Source organism: Pelobates fuscus, chromosome 3 (genome assembly GCF_036172605.1).
Source record: "Pelobates fuscus isolate aPelFus1 chromosome 3, aPelFus1.pri, whole genome shotgun sequence".
In the NCBI taxonomy this organism is placed as follows: Eukaryota; Metazoa; Chordata; class Amphibia; order Anura; family Pelobatidae; genus Pelobates; species Pelobates fuscus.
Window position 1 is genome coordinate 52,697,290 of NC_086319.1, and position 22,051 is coordinate 52,719,340.

The following is a 22,051-nucleotide window of genomic DNA, read 5'->3' on the forward strand; positions in this document are numbered from 1 at the left end:
AAAAGCACCACTCGTTGCTATAGCACTCAGGGAGGATCAGCCCCTAGAGTGCGTGGGATCCGTGGAAAGGAAGCTTGCAATCCGGATCTCAGGTAAGTATACTTTATTAATTTAAATTTAAAAACAGCAAAACTTGTTGTGGAGGTAGTTAGTCCGCTCACCAGCCTCAGGAAACCGCAAAGAAAGTTCCATATACTCATGTAATGTAAAAAAATCTTCCGGCTGCTATCCTGGCTGCTGTTGCTGACTGTCTCCAAATCACTTCCTGGTTCCGGGTCCGTAATATTAAAAAGAAAAAAATATATATATATAGTTTTTATTTATTTTTTTTATTTATTTTTTTTAATATAAACTTGGAACAAGGGTTATATTGCCTAAACCGAGTGTTTCACATATTTCTGTGGGCAATAAGAAACTCTACAAAAACTTATTTCATTCAATTAGCATTATGAATTTAAGTAGATATATACATTTAAAATTCTAAATAAAAAAGACAATTTCTTTTCTTAAAATGGCAGCACACATTCTCATAATACCACTAAAAATCCATCTAAAAACCGGATTAGGGAACAAAAAACATATACACCCCTACATAAATGGGGGTATTTACCACTTTGAAACTTATTTCATGGCAGCTCATTTGTTTAGAAAAAAAGAGAAAAAGAAACAACTACTTTTGAAAATACTTAAAACTTGATAAAATGGGGTATATTGCCTAAACCAAATTTTGCACATATTTATATATGTGATAAGAAATTCCAAAAAACTATTTTAGCTTAATTAGCATCGTGAATATAAATACATATGTTCACGATGTAACAATCAGTAAAAAATATATACTACAAAAAAAATATATATATATTTTAAGATATAAAAACATACATTTATTTTTAAATACTACAGAAAATTACAAAGTTCAAAATCTTTGTTAAGACCGGACGGAGTTAGTGTTTCCATTTGAAATATCCATCTCATCTCCTCCTGTCCGATCTTACGAATAAAATCACCTCCCCTCCAGTCCCGCTGTACCTTCTTAATGCCTACGAACTCTAGTCCCCGTGGATCCTGTCCATGCACTTTTTAAAAATGTTCTGAGACACTATGACTTTCTAATCCTTTTCTAATATTATAAATGTTTCTTATCCTTACGTGGAGTGGACGGGTCGTCCTTCCCACATACTCCAATCTACATGGGCATTTCAACAAATAGATCACATTATTGCTGTGACAAGAAATGTGCTCTTTAATCTTGAATTCTCTTTGCGTTCTCTCTGACCTAAATTTTTCCACTTTGCTCTCTTTAATATTCCCCATATTCCTACAGGCAAGACACATCTTGCATCTGTAGAAACCGATGGGGTGTCCTAGGAAATTCTCCGTTACTCTCTTAGGCTTGTTTCTCAAATAACTGTGTACAAGATTGCTTCTTAAACTCGGAGCCCCTCTAAAGGTAATTTTGGGTTTGGAAGGGAGAAGCCCACTTAAGTCTTTGTCTGTTTTTAATATTGGCCAGAATCTGTTGATAGTTTTTTTCAAATATTTATGCTGATTATTAAAATCAAAGACTAACACTTCATTAAAACTTTCCTGATTCATATTTTTCACTTTTTCTTTTTTAATTAGATCTATTTGTGCAATTGGTTTCACCTCGTTAAAAGCTTTTTTTAGGATGTCTTCTGGATAGGATTTTTCCCTAAATTTCTTTAGAAGGTCTTCAGCCTGCTGATCAAACACTTTTTCCTATGTACAATTCCGTTTCAACCTAAGTAGTTGGCCCTTGGGTATGTTGTTAAGCCATGGTGAATAGTGCCCACTGTGATATGAAACATAACCATTCACATCAACTTTTTTTTAAAAAGTCTGTGTTTTCAGGACCCCATTTTCTATGTATATCTTGAGATCTAAAAAATCAATGGATAAAGTGCTGATATTACTTGTAAGGCGTATGCCCCAAGTATTATTATTTAGGTATTCTAAAAAATCTCTAAAATGGTCTTCTGTGCCTTCCCAAATAAAAATCATATCATCAATATAACGGCGATAGGCCCGCACCCGCGCAGTCCAGCTATGTTCATTATAAATAAAAGAATTCTCCCAGTGGGCCATAAAAATATTTGCATAGCTGGGTGCGTAAGTGCTGCCCATCGCCGTTCCTCTTTTCTGTAAATAAAAGGAAGAGCCAAACCAGAAGTAATTGTTATTCAGAGTCCATCTAATACATTCTACTAAAAAATCAATTTGTGCAGGTAATAGTGTCTGATCTTGTTCTAAGAAATACTTGACTGCTGCACATCCTATATCATGTGGTATACATGTATATAGAGAAGTGACATCACAGGTTACCAGGCAATATCCCTCCTTCCATTCTAAGTCCTTCAGCATCCTCAGGATGTCTGTTGTATCCTTCAGAAAGGACTTAGTTTTAAAAACCACTGGTTGAAGAAAGGAATCAATATATTTCGATAAATTGTTCGAGATAGAGCCAATCCCCGAGACAATCGGTCTTCCTGGTGGGTTATGGAGATCCTTATGCACCTTTGGTAGAATGTAAAAAACTGGGGTCCTGGGTGATGCAACATTTAAAAATTCATATTCCTTTTGCTTCAGGATACACGCCAGTTTACCTCTATCCAAAAGTACTGTTAAGGATCTTCTCATCTTCCCCAACGGATCTCCATTGAGTTTTGTATAAACCTCAGTATCCTCTAATTTGCGTGCACATTCAGCCAAATATTTCTCAGTGTCCATTATCACCAAGCTACCGCCTTTATCTGCGGGCTTGATGACAATGTGATCATTTTCTCTCAGACCTCTAAGGGCTGCCATTTCACCATGTGTAAGGTTCCAATTCTTATTCCCTTTTTCCAGTTTCATTAAAAACTGCCTTCTCAAATGCCTCAATGCTTCCATGTTTGAGGTGACTAGGGTTAAAATTTGATTTGTTATGGAAAGTTGTATGTTTAAAACTATCTACTTCATCTATCTTTTGTCCTGTAGTAAAATTCGTATTTAAAAAAAACTTTTTAATAGCCAATCTCCGACCATATTTCATCAGATCAATGTATGCAGAAAATGGATTAAAGTGCCGCATAGGTGCAAACTTAAGACCCTTATTAAGGACCATTATCTCACTGTTTGTTAGGATGTGTGAGGAGATATTATTAATCCCTATTGGAGCTATCGGTCCTGTCTCTTTCCCCTTTTTCTGTTTTCCTCCTCTGCATCCCCGAAACTTATTTTCCTTGACCTTTTTATAGGGAATTCGTTCCTCCTCGGTTTTCTTTCTAAAAAATCCTGCTCTGCATCTTCATTTCTCAGGATCTCAAACCTATTATGAGAGGTGTTCCCTCTAGGGCTTAATAATCTATCTGATCTTCCATTATCCTTTTTGGGGGGGTTTGGTTTCTTAGGAGATTGTCTTTCTTCATTATATCTCCTGTACCTGTTATACCTGGGTTTAACCTCAACCCACTCCTCCCTTCTATTTCTTAAATTATTAGATCTAGAGTCTTCTCTACCTGGAGTCTCAAAATTATGTTGTGGTGTTCTGCTCTGAGGTTTGTTCAAGTTTCCCTGATTCTTCCTATTTGTTTCATACTTTGGGTAGCTCCCCTTAGTAGACTTATCCCTTTTAAAATTCCTCACTCTTCCTTCTTTGTAGTCCTCCTTGTCTCTTTTATATTTTCGGATTTTTGTCTCTTTAATCTCCCTCTCTAATCTTTCCAGGCTATTCTTAGTTCTCTCTGATAATTCCTCAAAATCCTCTGTCCCTATACATGGTTCCAAACTATGTTGTATGGCATGTATTTCCTCATCTATCTTAGTAATTGATTCTGATCTGCATGCTATGAGTATACTCATGCATTCAAAAGAGAAGCGCTCCAGAGCCTCATCCCAGATTCTGGAGTACTTCTTATTCTCCTTCTCAAAAGTGGGGGTTTTGAAGAAGCGCAAGCCTCTTGGTGTAATTTTTTCAGCTAGATATCGCTCCATTGTGGCAATTTCCCACTTATATTTAGTTTCTTTGATGAGTAGTTTCTCTAGATTTCTAAATATTTCCTCAATGTCATTCCCCATTCTGTCTACTTTTTCCACTTTCTCTTCATCTTTATCAAACTTATATGATGATTTTTTTCTATAATCAAAAATAGACATGTTTATGCAGCCCCCTATTTACTATTACCAGACAAAAGAGTCAAAAGAAAAAACGATTATAAATAGGATGGCGCAAATGAGAGAAGGATCTTAGTACATGCAGCAACCAACAAAAACAAATCCTGGTAAAACGATTTGAACATAAAATAACTTAAAGTGGTGATGGTGCGCAAAAAAATAAATAAAAAAAAATATATATAAATTCGTATTCACTATGGACCTCTTATAGAGAGTGAAAGTAACCCTGTGTACATAAAATGAGGTGTTTACAGAGTGGAAATACAAATAATTGAAAAACAAACAGTGGTTGTGGTGAAACAAAGCACAATCTGTAGGTATACTTGCAAACTTGGAAATCACTCTGACACCTATTAAGGAGACAAAAACAGAAAAAGAGCTCCTAGTGCAGCATAGTAATTAACTTATAAATATATAGAATAAAGCAAACAGAGGTGCCTTTTAGGTGTTACACTCACAAGATTGGAGTGGTAAAAGCACCACTCGTTGCTATAGCACTCAGGGAGGATCAGCCCCTAGAGTGCGTGGGATCCGTGGAAAGGAAGCTTGCAATCCGGATCTCAGGTAAGTATACTTTATTAATTTAAATTTAAAAACAGCAAAACTTGTTGTGGAGGTAGTTAGTCCGCTCACCAGCCTCAGGAAACCGCAAAGAAAGTTCCATATACTCATGTAATGTAAAAAAATCTTCCGGCTGCTATCCTGGCTGCTGTTGCTGACTGTCTCCAAATCACTTCCTGGTTCCGGGTCCGTAATATTAAAAAGAAAAAAATATATATATATAGTTTTTATTTATTTTTTTTATTTATTTTTTTTAATATAAACTTGGAACAAGGGTTATATTGCCTAAACCGAGTTTTTCACATATTTCTGTGGGCAATAAGAAACTCTACAAAAACTTATTTCATTCAATTAGCATTATGAATTTAAGTAGATATATACATTTAAAATTCTAAATAAAAAAGACAATTTCTTTTCTTAAAATGGCAGCACACATTCTCATAATACCACTAAAAATCCATCTAAAAACCGGATTAGGGAACAAAAAACATATACACCCCTACATAAATGGGGGTATTTACCACTTTGAAACTTATTTCATGGCAGCTCATTTGTTTAGAAAAAAAGAGAAAAAGAAACAACTACTTTTGAAAATACTTAAAACTTGATAAAATGGGGTATATTGCCTAAACCAAATTTTGCACCTATTTATATATGTGATAAGAAATTCCAAAAAACTATTTTAGCTTAATTAGCATCGTGAATATAAATACATATGTTCACGATGTAACAATCAGTAAAAAATATATACTACAAAAAAAATATATATATATTTTAAGATATAAAAACATACATTTATTTTTAAATACTACAGAAAATTACAAAGTTCAAAATCTTTGTTAAGACCGGACGGAGTTAGTGTTTCCATTTGAAATATCCATCTCATCTCCTCCTGTCCGATCTTACGAATAAAATCACCTCCCCTCCAGTCCCGCTGTACCTTCTTAATGCCTACGAACTCTAGTCCCCGTGGATCCTGTCCATGCACTTTTTTAAAATGTTCTGAGACACTATGACTTTCTAATCCTTTTCTAATATTATAAATATGTTCTCTTATCCTTACGTGGAGTGGACGGGTCGTCCTTCCCACATACTCCAATCTACATGGGCATTTCAACAAATAGATCACATTATTGCTGTGACAAGAAATGTGCTCTTTAATCTTGAATTCTCTTTGCGTTCTCTCTGACCTAAATTTTTCCACTTTGCTCTCTTTAATATTCCCCATATTCCTACAGGCAAGACACATCTTGCATCTGTAGAAACCGATGGGGTGTCCTAGGAAATTCTCCGTTACTCTCTTAGGCTTGTTTCTCAAATAACTGTGTACAAGATTGCTTCTTAAACTCGGAGCCCCTCTAAAGGTAATTTTGGGTTTGGAAGGGAGAAGCCCACTTAAGTCTTTGTCTGTTTTTAATATTGGCCAGAATCTGTTGATAGTTTTTTTCAAATATTTATGCTGATTATTAAAATCAAAGACTAACACTTCATTAAAACTTTCCTGATTCATATTTTTCACTTTTTCTTTTTTAATTAGATCTATTTGTGCAATTGGTTTCACCTCGTTAAAAGCTTTTTTTAGGATGTCTTCTGGATAGGATTTTTCCCTAAATTTCTTTAGAAGGTCTTCAGCCTGCTGATCAAACACTTTTTCCTATGTACAATTCCGTTTCAACCTAAGTAGTTGGCCCTTGGGTATGTTGTTAAGCCATGGTGAATAGTGCCCACTGTGATATGAAACATAACCATTCACATCAACTTTTTTTTAAAAAGTCTGTGTTTTCAGGACCCCATTTTCTATGTATATCTTGAGATCTAAAAAATCAATGGATAAAGTGCTGATATTACTTGTAAGGCGTATGCCCCAAGTATTATTATTTAGGTATTCTAAAAAATCTCTAAAATGGTCTTCTGTGCCTTCCCAAATAAAAATCATATCATCAATATAACGGCGATAGGCCCGCACCCGCGCAGTCCAGCTATGTTCATTATAAATAAAAGAATTCTCCCAGTGGGCCATAAAAATATTTGCATAGCTGGGTGCGTAAGTGCTGCCCATCGCCGTTCCTCTTTTCTGTAAATAAAAGGAAGAGCCAAACCAGAAGTAATTGTTATTCAGAGTCCATCTAATACATTCTACTAAAAAATCAATTTGTGCAGGTAATAGTGTCTGATCTTGTTCTAAGAAATACTTGACTGCTGCACATCCTATATCATGTGGTATACATGTATATAGAGAAGTGACATCACAGGTTACCAGGCAATATCCCTCCTTCCATTCTAAGTCCTTCAGCATCCTCAGGATGTCTGTTGTATCCTTCAGAAAGGACTTAGTTTTAAAAACCACTGGTTGAAGAAAGGAATCAATATATTTCGATAAATTGTTCGAGATAGAGCCAATCCCCGAGACAATCGGTCTTCCTGGTGGGTTATGGAGATCCTTATGCACCTTTGGTAGAATGTAAAAAACTGGGGTCCTGGGTGATGCAACATTTAAAAATTCATATTCCTTTTGCTTCAGGATACACGCCAGTTTACCTCTATCCAAAAGTACTGTTAAGGATCTTCTCATCTTCCCCAACGGATCTCCATTGAGTTTTGTATAAACCTCAGTATCCTCTAATTTGCGTGCACATTCAGCCAAATATTTCTCAGTGTCCATTATCACCAAGCTACCGCCTTTATCTGCGGGCTTGATGACAATGTGATCATTTTCTCTCAGACCTCTAAGGGCTGCCATTTCACCATGTGTAAGGTTCCAATTCTTATTCCCTTTTTCCAGTTTCATTAAAAACTGCCTTCTCAAATGCCTCAATGCTTCCATGTTTGAGGTGACTAGGGTTAAAATTTGATTTGTTATGGAAAGTTGTATGTTTAAAACTATCTACTTCATCTATCTTTTGTCCTGTAGTAAAATTCGTATTTAAAAAAAACTTTTTAATAGCCAATCTCCGACCATATTTCATCAGATCAATGTATGCAGAAAATGGATTAAAGTGCCGCATAGGTGCAAACTTAAGACCCTTATTAAGGACCATTATCTCACTGTTTGTTAGGATGTGTGAGGAGATATTATTAATCCCTATTGGAGCTATCGGTCCTGTCTCTTTCCCCTTTTTCTGTTTTCCTCCTCTGCATCCCCGAAACTTATTTTCCTTGACCTTTTTATAGGGAATTCGTTCCTCCTCGGTTTTCTTTCTAAAAAATCCTGCTCTGCATCTTCATTTCTCAGGATCTCAAACCTATTATGAGAGGTGTTCCCTCTAGGGCTTAATAATCTATCTGATCTTCCATTATCCTTTTTGGGGGGGTTTGGTTTCTTAGGAGATTGTCTTTCTTCATTATATCTCCTGTACCTGTTATACCTGGGTTTAACCTCAACCCACTCCTCCCTTCTATTTCTTAAATTATTAGATCTAGAGTCTTCTCTACCTGGAGTCTCAAAATTATGTTGTGGTGTTCTGCTCTGAGGTTTGTTCAAGTTTCCCTGATTCTTCCTATTTGTTTCATACTTTGGGTAGCTCCCCTTAGTAGACTTATCCCTTTTAAAATTCCTCACTCTTCCTTCTTTGTAGTCCTCCTTGTCTCTTTTATATTTTCGGATTTTTGTCTCTTTAATCTCCCTCTCTAATCTTTCCAGGCTATTCTTAGTTCTCTCTGATAATTCCTCAAAATCCTCTGTCCCTATACATGGTTCCAAACTATGTTGTATGGCATGTATTTCCTCATCTATCTTAGTAATTGATTCTGATCTGCATGCTATGAGTATACTCATGCATTCAAAAGAGAAGCGCTCCAGAGCCTCATCCCAGATTCTGGAGTACTTCTTATTCTCCTTCTCAAAAGTGGGGGTTTTGAAGAAGCGCAAGCCTCTTGGTGTAATTTTTTCAGCTAGATATCGCTCCATTGTGGCAATTTCCCACTTATATTTAGTTTCTTTGATGAGTAGTTTCTCTAGATTTCTAAATATTTCCTCAATGTCATTCCCCATTCTGTCTACTTTTTCCACTTTCTCTTCATCTTTATCAAACTTATATGATGATTTTTTTCTATAATCAAAAATAGACATGTTTATGCAGCCCCCTATTTACTATTACCAGACAAAAGAGTCAAAAGAAAAAACGATTATAAATAGGATGGCGCAAATGAGAGAAGGATCTTAGTACATGCAGCAACCAACAAAAACAAATCCTGGTAAAACGATTTGAACATAAAATAACTTAAAGTGGTGATGGTGCGCAAAAAAATAAATAAAAAAAAATATATATAAATTCGTATTCACTATGGACCTCTTATAGAGAGTGAAAGTAACCCTGTGTACATAAAATGAGGTGTTTACAGAGTGGAAATACAAATAATTGAAAAACAAACAGTGGTTGTGGTGAAACAAAGCACAATCTGTAGGTATACTTGCAAACTTGGAAATCACTCTGACACCTATTAAGGAGACAAAAACAGAAAAAGAGCTCCTAGTGCAGCATAGTAATTAACTTATAAATATATAGAATAAAGCAAACAGAGGTGCCTTTTAGGTGTTACACTCACAAGATTGGAGTGGTAAAAGCACCACTCGTTGCTATAGCACTCAGGGAGGATCAGCCCCTAGAGTGCGTGGGATCCGTGGAAAGGAAGCTTGCAATCCGGATCTCAGGTAAGTATACTTTATTAATTTAAATTTAAAAACAGCAAAACTTGTTGTGGAGGTAGTTAGTCCGCTCACCAGCCTCAGGAAACCGCAAAGAAAGTTCCATATACTCATGTAATGTAAAAAAATCTTCCGGCTGCTATCCTGGCTGCTGTTGCTGACTGTCTCCAAATCACTTCCTGGTTCCGGGTCCGTAATATTAAAAAGAAAAAAATATATATATATAGTTTTTATTTATTTTTTTTATTTATTTTTTTTAATATAAACTTGGAACAAGGGTTATATTGCCTAAACCGAGTTTTTCACATATTTCTGTGGGCAATAAGAAACTCTACAAAAACTTATTTCATTCAATTAGCATTATGAATTTAAGTAGATATATACATTTAAAATTCTAAATAAAAAAGACAATTTCTTTTCTTAAAATGGCAGCACACATTCTCATAATACCACTAAAAATCCATCTAAAAACCGGATTAGGGAACAAAAAACATATACACCCCTACATAAATGGGGGTATTTACCACTTTGAAACTTATTTCATGGCAGCTCATTTGTTTAGAAAAAAAGAGAAAAAGAAACAACTACTTTTGAAAATACTTAAAACTTGATAAAATGGGGTATATTGCCTAAACCAAATTTTGCACCTATTTATATATGTGATAAGAAATTCCAAAAAACTATTTTAGCTTAATTAGCATCGTGAATATAAATACATATGTTCACGATGTAACAATCAGTAAAAAATATATACTACAAAAAAAATATATATATATTTTAAGATATAAAAACATACATTTATTTTTAAATACTACAGAAAATTACAAAGTTCAAAATCTTTGTTAAGACCGGACGGAGTTAGTGTTTCCATTTGAAATATCCATCTCATCTCCTCCTGTCCGATCTTACGAATAAAATCACCTCCCCTCCAGTCCCGCTGTACCTTCTTAATGCCTACGAACTCTAGTCCCCGTGGATCCTGTCCATGCACTTTTTTAAAATGTTCTGAGACACTATGACTTTCTAATCCTTTTCTAATATTATAAATATGTTCTCTTATCCTTACGTGGAGTGGACGGGTCGTCCTTCCCACATACTCCAATCTACATGGGCATTTCAACAAATAGATCACATTATTGCTGTGACAAGAAATGTGCTCTTTAATCTTGAATTCTCTTTGCGTTCTCTCTGACCTAAATTTTTCCACTTTGCTCTCTTTAATATTCCCCATATTCCTACAGGCAAGACACATCTTGCATCTGTAGAAACCGATGGGGTGTCCTAGGAAATTCTCCGTTACTCTCTTAGGCTTGTTTCTCAAATAACTGTGTACAAGATTGCTTCTTAAACTCGGAGCCCCTCTAAAGGTAATTTTGGGTTTGGAAGGGAGAAGCCCACTTAAGTCTTTGTCTGTTTTTAATATTGGCCAGAATCTGTTGATAGTTTTTTTCAAATATTTATGCTGATTATTAAAATCAAAGACTAACACTTCATTAAAACTTTCCTGATTCATATTTTTCACTTTTTCTTTTTTAATTAGATCTATTTGTGCAATTGGTTTCACCTCGTTAAAAGCTTTTTTTAGGATGTCTTCTGGATAGGATTTTTCCCTAAATTTCTTTAGAAGGTCTTCAGCCTGCTGATCAAACACTTTTTCCTCTGTACAATTCCGTTTCAACCTAAGTAGTTGGCCCTTGGGTATGTTGTTAAGCCATGGTGAATAGTGCCCACTGTGATATGAAACATAACCATTCACATCAACTTTTTTTAAAAAAGTCTGTGTTTTCAGGACCCCATTTTCTATGTATATCTTGAGATCTAAAAAATCAATGGATAAAGTGCTGATATTACTTGTAAGGCGTATGCCCCAAGTATTATTATTTAGGTATTCTAAAAAATCTCTAAAATGGTCTTCTGTGCCTTCCCAAATAAAAATCATATCATCAATATAACGGCGATAGGCCCGCACCCGCGCAGTCCAGCTATGTTCATTATAAATAAAAGAATTCTCCCAGTGGGCCATAAAAATATTTGCATAGCTGGGTGCGTAAGTGCTGCCCATCGCCGTTCCTCTTTTCTGTAAATAAAAGGAAGAGCCAAACCAGAAGTAATTGTTATTCAGAGTCCATCTAATACATTCTACTAAAAAATCAATTTGTGCAGGTAATAGTGTCTGATCTTGTTCTAAGAAATACTTGACTGCTGCACATCCTATATCATGTGGTATACATGTATATAGAGAAGTGACATCACAGGTTACCAGGCAATATCCCTCCTTCCATTCTAAGTCCTTCAGCATCCTCAGGATGTCTGTTGTATCCTTCAGAAAGGACTTAGTTTTAAAAACCACTGGTTGAAGAAAGGAATCAATATATTTCGATAAATTGTTCGAGATAGAGCCAATCCCCGAGACAATCGGTCTTCCTGGTGGGTTATGGAGATCCTTATGCACCTTTGGTAGAATGTAAAAAACTGGGGTCCTGGGTGATGCAACATTTAAAAATTCATATTCCTTTTGCTTCAGGATACACGCCAGTTTACCTCTATCCAAAAGTACTGTTAAGGATCTTCTCATCTTCCCCAACGGATCTCCATTGAGTTTTGTATAAACCTCAGTATCCTCTAATTTGCGTGCACATTCAGCCAAATATTTCTCAGTGTCCATTATCACCAAGCTACCGCCTTTATCTGCGGGCTTGATGACAATGTGATCATTTTCTCTCAGACCTCTAAGGGCTGCCATTTCACCATGTGTAAGGTTCCAATTCTTATTCCCTTTTTCCAGTTTCATTAAAAACTGCCTTCTCAAATGCCTCAATGCTTCCATGTTTGAGGTGACTAGGGTTAAAATTTGATTTGTTATGGAAAGTTGTATGTTTAAAACTATCTACTTCATCTATCTTTTGTCCTGTAGTAAAATTCGTATTTAAAAAAAACTTTTTAATAGCCAATCTCCGACCATATTTCATCAGATCAATGTATGCAGAAAATGGATTAAAGTGCCGCATAGGTGCAAACTTAAGACCCTTATTAAGGACCATTATCTCACTGTTTGTTAGGATGTGTGAGGAGATATTATTAATCCCTATTGGAGCTATCGGTCCTGTCTCTTTCCCCTTTTTCTGTTTTCCTCCTCTGCATCCCCGAAACTTATTTTCCTTGACCTTTTTATAGGGAATTCGTTCCTCCTCGGTTTTCTTTCTAAAAAATCCTGCTCTGCATCTTCATTTCTCAGGATCTCAAACCTATTATGAGAGGTGTTCCCTCTAGGGCTTAATAATCTATCTGATCTTCCATTATCCTTTTTGGGGGGGTTTGGTTTCTTAGGAGATTGTCTTTCTTCATTATATCTCCTGTACCTGTTATACCTGGGTTTAACCTCAACCCACTCCTCCCTTCTATTTCTTAAATTATTAGATCTAGAGTCTTCTCTACCTGGAGTCTCAAAATTATGTTGTGGTGTTCTGCTCTGAGGTTTGTTCAAGTTTCCCTGATTCTTCCTATTTGTTTCATACTTTGGGTAGCTCCCCTTAGTAGACTTATCCCTTTTAAAATTCCTCACTCTTCCTTCTTTGTAGTCCTCCTTGTCTCTTTTATATTTTCGGATTTTTGTCTCTTTAATCTCCCTCTCTAATCTTTCCAGGCTATTCTTAGTTCTCTCTGATAATTCCTCAAAATCCTCTGTCCCTATACATGGTTCCAAACTATGTTGTATGGCATGTATTTCCTCATCTATCTTAGTAATTGATTCTGATCTGCATGCTATGAGTATACTCATGCATTCAAAAGAGAAGCGCTCCAGAGCCTCATCCCAGATTCTGGAGTACTTCTTATTCTCCTTCTCAAAAGTGGGGGTTTTGAAGAAGCGCAAGCCTCTTGGTGTAATTTTTTCAGCTAGATATCGCTCCATTGTGGCAATTTCCCACTTATATTTAGTTTCTTTGATGAGTAGTTTCTCTAGATTTCTAAATATTTCCTCAATGTCATTCCCCATTCTGTCTACTTTTTCCACTTTCTCTTCATCTTTATCAAACTTATATGATGATTTTTTTCTATAATCAAAAATAGACATGTTTATGCAGCCCCCTATTTACTATTACCAGACAAAAGAGTCAAAAGAAAAAACGATTATAAATAGGATGGCGCAAATGAGAGAAGGATCTTAGTACATGCAGCAACCAACAAAAACAAATCCTGGTAAAACGATTTGAACATAAAATAACTTAAAGTGGTGATGGTGCGCAAAAAAATAAATAAAAAAAAATATATATAAATTCGTATTCACTATGGACCTCTTATAGAGAGTGAAAGTAACCCTGTGTACATAAAATGAGGTGTTTACAGAGTGGAAATACAAATAATTGAAAAACAAACAGTGGTTGTGGTGAAACAAAGCACAATCTGTAGGTATACTTGCAAACTTGGAAATCACTCTGACACCTATTAAGGAGACAAAAACAGAAAAAGAGCTCCTAGTGCAGCATAGTAATTAACTTATAAATATATAGAATAAAGCAAACAGAGGTGCCTTTTAGGTGTTACACTCACAAGATTGGAGTGGTAAAAGCACCACTCGTTGCTATAGCACTCAGGGAGGATCAGCCCCTAGAGTGCGTGGGATCCGTGGAAAGGAAGCTTGCAATCCGGATCTCAGGTAAGTATACTTTATTAATTTAAATTTAAAAACAGCAAAACTTGTTGTGGAGGTAGTTAGTCCGCTCACCAGCCTCAGGAAACCGCAAAGAAAGTTCCATATACTCATGTAATGTAAAAAAATCTTCCGGCTGCTATCCTGGCTGCTGTTGCTGACTGTCTCCAAATCACTTCCTGGTTCCGGGTCCGTAATATTAAAAAGAAAAAAATATATATATATAGTTTTTATTTATTTTTTTTATTTATTTTTTTTAATATAAACTTGGAACAAGGGTTATATTGCCTAAACCGAGTTTTTCACATATTTCTGTGGGCAATAAGAAACTCTACAAAAACTTATTTCATTCAATTAGCATTATGAATTTAAGTAGATATATACATTTAAAATTCTAAATAAAAAAGACAATTTCTTTTCTTAAAATGGCAGCACACATTCTCATAATACCACTAAAAATCCATCTAAAAACCGGATTAGGGAACAAAAAACATATACACCCCTACATAAATGGGGGTATTTACCACTTTGAAACTTATTTCATGGCAGCTCATTTGTTTAGAAAAAAAGAGAAAAAGAAACAACTACTTTTGAAAATACTTAAAACTTGATAAAATGGGGTATATTGCCTAAACCAAATTTTGCACCTATTTATATATGTGATAAGAAATTCCAAAAAACTATTTTAGCTTAATTAGCATCGTGAATATAAATACATATGTTCACGATGTAACAATCAGTAAAAAATATATACTACAAAAAAAATATATATATATTTTAAGATATAAAAACATACATTTATTTTTAAATACTACAGAAAATTACAAAGTTCAAAATCTTTGTTAAGACCGGACGGAGTTAGTGTTTCCATTTGAAATATCCATCTCATCTCCTCCTGTCCGATCTTACGAATAAAATCACCTCCCCTCCAGTCCCGCTGTACCTTCTTAATGCCTACGAACTCTAGTCCCCGTGGATCCTGTCCATGCACTTTTTTAAAATGTTCTGAGACACTATGACTTTCTAATCCTTTTCTAATATTATAAATATGTTCTCTTATCCTTACGTGGAGTGGACGGGTCGTCCTTCCCACATACTCCAATCTACATGGGCATTTCAACAAATAGATCACATTATTGCTGTGACAAGAAATGTGCTCTTTAATCTTGAATTCTCTTTGCGTTCTCTCTGACCTAAATTTTTCCACTTTGCTCTCTTTAATATTCCCCATATTCCTACAGGCAAGACACATCTTGCATCTGTAGAAACCGATGGGGTGTCCTAGGAAATTCTCCGTTACTCTCTTAGGCTTGTTTCTCAAATAACTGTGTACAAGATTGCTTCTTAAACTCGGAGCCCCTCTAAAGGTAATTTTGGGTTTGGAAGGGAGAAGCCCACTTAAGTCTTTGTCTGTTTTTAATATTGGCCAGAATCTGTTGATAGTTTTTTTCAAATATTTATGCTGATTATTAAAATCAAAGACTAACACTTCATTAAAACTTTCCTGATTCATATTTTTCACTTTTTCTTTTTTAATTAGATCTATTTGTGCAATTGGTTTCACCTCGTTAAAAGCTTTTTTTAGGATGTCTTCTGGATAGGATTTTTCCCTAAATTTCTTTAGAAGGTCTTCAGCCTGCTGATCAAACACTTTTTCCTCTGTACAATTCCGTTTCAACCTAAGTAGTTGGCCCTTGGGTATGTTGTTAAGCCATGGTGAATAGTGCCCACTGTGATATGAAACATAACCATTCACATCAACTTTTTTTAAAAAAGTCTGTGTTTTCAGGACCCCATTTTCTATGTATATCTTGAGATCTAAAAAATCAATGGATAAAGTGCTGATATTACTTGTAAGGCGTATGCCCCAAGTATTATTATTTAGGTATTCTAAAAAATCTCTAAAATGGTCTTCTGTGCCTTCCCAAATAAAAATCATATCATCAATATAACGGCGATAGGCCCGCACCCGCGCAGTCCAGCTATGTTCATTATAAATAAAAGAATTCTCCCAGTGGGCCATAAAAATATTTGCATAGCTGGGTGCGTAAGTGCTGCCCATCGCCGTTCCTCTTTTCTGTAAATAAAAGGAAGAGCCAAACCAGAAGTAATTGTTATTCAGAGTCCATCTAATACATTCTACTAAAAAATCAATTTGTGCAGGTAATAGTGTCTGATCTTGTTCTAAGAAATACTTGACTGCTGCACATCCTATATCATGTGGTATACATGTATATAGAGAAGTGACATCACAGGTTACCAGGCAATATCCCTCCTTCCATTCTAAGTCCTTCAGCATCCTCAGGATGTCTGTTGTATCCTTCAGAAAGGACTTAGTTTTAAAAACCACTGGTTGAAGAAAGGAATCAATATATTTCGATAAATTGTTCGAGATAGAGCCAATCCCCGAGACAATCGGTCTTCCTGGTGGGTTATGGAGATCCTTATGCACCTTTGGTAGAATGTAAAAAACTGGGGTCCTGGGTGATGCAACATTTAAAAATTCATATTCCTTTTGCTTCAGGATACACGCCAGTTTACCTCTATCCAAAAGTACTGTTAAGGATCTTCTCATCTTCCCCAACGGATCTCCATTGAGTTTTGTATAAACCTCAGTATCCTCTAATTTGCGTGCACATTCAGCCAAATATTTCTCAGTGTCCATTATCACCAAGCTACCGCCTTTATCTGCGGGCTTGATGACAATGTGATCATTTTCTCTCAGACCTCTAAGGGCTGCCATTTCACCATGTGTAAGGTTCCAATTCTTATTCCCTTTTTCCAGTTTCATTAAAAACTGCCTTCTCAAATGCCTCAATGCTTCCATGTTTGAGGTGACTAGGGTTAAAATTTGATTTGTTATGGAAAGTTGTATGTTTAAAACTATCTACTTCATCTATCTTTTGTCCTGTAGTAAAATTCGTATTTAAAAAAAACTTTTTAATAGCCAATCTCCGACCATATTTCATCAGATCAATGTATGCAGAAAATGGATTAAAGTGCCGCATAGGTGCAAACTTAAGACCCTTATTAAGGACCATTATCTCACTGTTTGTTAGGATGTGTGAGGAGATATTATTAATCCCTATTGGAGCTATCGGTCCTGTCTCTTTCCCCTTTTTCTGTTTTCCTCCTCTGCATCCCCGAAACTTATTTTCCTTGACCTTTTTTTTTTTTTTTTTTTTTTTAAATTCTTTATTTTTGCGTGCAAGAGATAAGCAGATGCGATTACATTTGCAGTGCCCCAACGGCATACACTCATTGTTATACATAGGTTGTTAAGTTAAGAGGCATAGCATAGAGTTACTGTGCACATTTTTATATTGTCACGATATATAGTCGAGTATGTGTCGCTTGTGTGAACTTGGTGTAAGCATATAGTGAGTCAGCGCTTGAAATCAGTCACCCCGAGCCATCAGAGACTGGTACTCCCATGTGTGCATAGCAATAAGTGGTCGAGTATAGTGCTGTGTTGTATGCATGGATACGGCCTTGTGTAGGCGTTTAATGTGAGAGTGTTCCCCCAGGCTGTGTACATATGAGGAGACATGTCTGCTGTCATGAGGGTAAGGAAGAGGTCATCAGTGACATGCAATATCAGTCCTCAAGCACTCTGTGGTCCCCACATGGTACGGGAGGCATAGAGACTGTAGTGGATAATCAGCAGTTAGCGTCTCTGAGCATGTTCAGGATGGTTGTTGCTGGTATATCGGCCTCGGCTTGGCATGTGGAAGTCCTTAAATGTGGGTGCATGAGGTGACATTAGGTTGCTCACGTGAGGCATATTCGCCCATAGTCCCCTTGATCTGTAGCTTGTTGTTCTCCCTCCATGAGCCTTTCCCCATCCTGCTGCGTGTCCATAGTCGTGGCTTGTTGGTGGTCTTGGGCTGCTGCTGGATATGGGATGCTGTTTGGTGGGTTGATTGATGGGGGGGGGGCGTTGTGTTTAGGGTTCCGGCCCTCGGTTCTGGCAGAGGGAAAGTAGCTCTGCGCATGGCGCAGGTGGTAGTAGCTATGGTGCTGCTTTTCGCTGTGCCTCTCCCCCCTCCTTCTCCCATCTGCCACTGGGGGTAGGTGTCTCTTAGGGGCCCCGCTCTGCCTACTCACTGTGAGGTGCCTGGCATGTCTGTTCTGCGGGGATCAGCAGTCTGTGTCAGGCGCCATGAGGCAATGTTGTCACACGCGGCCTCCGCCATCTTAGATGCCGGCCGTCTCTGCGAGGACTCTGAGTGCGGCCACGGGGTGCGGACCGGGATTACCCCCCCGGTCCATGGGGGGGGGGATCAGGGCCAGGTCCGTTCCAGTGCAGCGTGGCTATCGGGCTCCGGGTGGCAGCATAGTGGAGCGGCGGCCGTCCACTCCACCCACCGCCCAGAGAGCTCCCGCCCGTTGCGGCAGAGAACTCCCCTCCGGGGGACTAAAACCCATCAGGCACGCCTCTCCCCGGTCCGGTGGCCCCCATCCATCGAGGGTCGCAGTGATGGGTACGTTGGATGAGTTTAATCTGTAGTAGTAGTGGGCTTATAGGGTCATTGTGTGCGGGAGCTGATCTTCCCTGCGACCGCTCCGCTCGGCGGTCCGGCCCCGCCCCCTTCCTTGACCTTTTTATAGGGAATTCGTTCCTCCTCGGTTTTCTTTCTAAAAAATCCTGCTCTGCATCTTCATTTCTCAGGATCTCAAACCTATTATGAGAGGTGTTCCCTCTAGGGCTTAATAATCTATCTGATCTTCCATTATCCTTTTTGGGGGGGTTTGGTTTCTTAGGAGATTGTCTTTCTTCATTATATCTCCTGTACCTGTTATACCTGGGTTTAACCTCAACCCACTCCTCCCTTCTATTTCTTAAATTATTAGATCTAGAGTCTTCTCTACCTGGAGTCTCAAAATTATGTTGTGGTGTTCTGCTCTGAGGTTTGTTCAAGTTTCCCTGATTCTTCCTATTTGTTTCATACTTTGGGTAGCTCCCCTTAGTAGACTTATCCCTTTTAAAATTCCTCACTCTTCCTTCTTTGTAGTCCTCCTTGTCTCTTTTATATTTTCGGATTTTTGTCTCTTTAATCTCCCTCTCTAATCTTTCCAGGCTATTCTTAGTTCTCTCTGATAATTCCTCAAAATCCTCTGTCCCTATACATGGTTCCAAACTATGTTGTATGGCATGTATTTCCTCATCTATCTTAGTAATTGATTCTGATCTGCATGCTATGAGTATACTCATGCATTCAAAAGAGAAGCGCTCCAGAGCCTCATCCCAGATTCTGGAGTACTTCTTATTCTCCTTCTCAAAAGTGGGGGTTTTGAAGAAGCGCAAGCCTCTTGGTGTAATTTTTTCAGCTAGATATCGCTCCATTGTGGCAATTTCCCACTTATATTTAGTTTCTTTGATGAGTAGTTTCTCTAGATTTCTAAATATTTCCTCAATGTCATTCCCCATTCTGTCTACTTTTTCCACTTTCTCTTCATCTTTATCAAACTTATATGATGATTTTTTTCTATAATCAAAAATAGACATGTTTATGCAGCCCCCTATTTACTATTACCAGACAAAAGAGTCAAAAGAAAAAACGATTATAAATAGGATGGCGCAAATGAGAGAAGGATCTTAGTACATGCAGCAACCAACAAAAACAAATCCTGGTAAAACGATTTGAACATAAAATAACTTAAAGTGGTGATGGTGCGCAAAAAAATAAATAAAAAAAAATATATATAAATTCGTATTCACTATGGACCTCTTATAGAGAGTGAAAGTAACCCTGTGTACATAAAATGAGGTGTTTACAGAGTGGAAATACAAATAATTGAAAAACAAACAGTGGTTGTGGTGAAACAAAGCACAATCTGTAGGTATACTTGCAAACTTGGAAATCACTCTGACACCTATTAAGGAGACAAAAACAGAAAAAGAGCTCCTAGTGCAGCATAGTAATTAACTTATAAATATATAGAATAAAGCAAACAGAGGTGCCTTTTAGGTGTTACACTCACAAGATTGGAGTGGTAAAAGCACCACTCGTTGCTATAGCACTCAGGGAGGATCAGCCCCTAGAGTGCGTGGGATCCGTGGAAAGGAAGCTTGCAATCCGGATCTCAGGTAAGTATACTTTATTAATTTAAATTTAAAAACAGCAAAACTTGTTGTGGAGGTAGTTAGTCCGCTCACCAGCCTCAGGAAACCGCAAAGAAAGTTCCATATACTCATGTAATGTAAAAAAATCTTCCGGCTGCTATCCTGGCTGCTGTTGCTGACTGTCTCCAAATCACTTCCTGGTTCCGGGTCCGTAATGCATTTTCGCCCCACCCACAGGGCTTTGTCAAACGGCTGATGCTTCCTCCCACTGTCCTGTGTCTTATATACACCAGTCCATGTTACCCACCATTTTAAAATCAATACAACTTTTCTCATCAACATTTCAAAGTCCAAAATAAGTCTCTTATTAGTAGCACTGCTGATCCCAGTGCTAACTGATAGAAATGGGGTCTCAGATATTAAAAAGAAAAAAATATATATATATAGTTTTTTTTTTTTCTCCGCTCCCGCCGCTCGTACGGTGCCGTTATACAGCCATGGCGTCGGGCTTCCGACCCTCGCCTCTACTCCTAAGGACACATAATGTCCGCGGCCTTAACTCTCCCGATAAAAGGCGGCACCTGCTGCGCACACTCTGGTCACAAAAGGTCTCAGTAGCGTTCCTCCAGGAAACGCATCTAAAAGGGGGTGAGGCCCCACAGGTCAAAGACAGGCGATTTCCATTAGGGTACTAAGCCAATCACCCTGACGCTAAACGTGCAGGGGTTGCCATCATCTTCTCACACAACACACCATTTCTTAGCTCAGCCACACAGGCTGACCCCATGGGCAGGTTCCTATTTGTTAAAGGCACGATAGCTGAACACAAGTACACGTTCGCCACTGTCTATTGCCCCAATAAAGGACAGCACCGATTCCTAGCAAAAGTTCTCGCGGAGTTAGAGAGATTCCGGGAAGGAACCTTGATCCTAGCTGGCGACCTCAACATCCCCCTGGACCCCCGGATGGACTCATCCGCGGGCACCAGCACCATCCCCCCACATTGTATCCAACAGGCCAAGCAAGCCCTGTCCAGATCGGGTCTGGTAGATTGCTGGAGGGTGGCGCATCCTGATGATAAAGATTTCACATGTTACTCCGCAGCACACAATAGGTATAGCAGGATAGACTATATCTTCCTAGCCCAGGAATACCTCCCCTTCCTGATATCTTCCTCGATAGGGATTCAGCACGATTCTGATCACGCACCGGTCTGAGCCACACTAAAATCACCGCTTTTCAAACCCAGTGAACGCCACTGGAGATTAAATGAAAACATACTGACGGACAATAATGTCACCACACAAATAGCCCAAACACTGACCCAATACTTCGAAGACAATGTCAGGCCAGATACTGCTTCCCTCACAATATGGGAGGCGCATAAATGCGTAATACGGGGGCAACTGATTAATCTATGCACCCAGCGGAAAAAGGAACACATAACCAAAACACAGGAATTGATACACGAGATAGCCACCCTAGAGACGCGACATAAAAGTGACCAGATAGACGATACCTATCGACGCCTCACAGACGCACGCAGACAGCTCAGAGACCTGCTATCCCAGAATTTACTCCAAACCATACACAAGTCACACAGACACTTTTATGAGTTCTCTGACAAATGCGGTAGGACTCTCGCCCGTACCCTAAAGCAGAGACAAAGGCAGCATCACATCCACCAGATTAAGGGGAAAGATGGGACGCTGAAAAGGGCACCGACGGATATTCTGCAGGCCTTTCGGCTCTTCTATGAGGAGCTCTATAACTTAGACACCACCGCACGACGTTCAGACGGACCCCAACACCGACGTAACATAGACGCTTTCCTCACAGAACACGTAGGCCGAACGCTCACAGAGGAGCTAGCCGGGGAACTAGAACAACCACTTACTGGGGAAGAACTCGCCGCCGCACTCAAAAGTTCTAAGTCCAATAAGGCACCGGGCCCAGA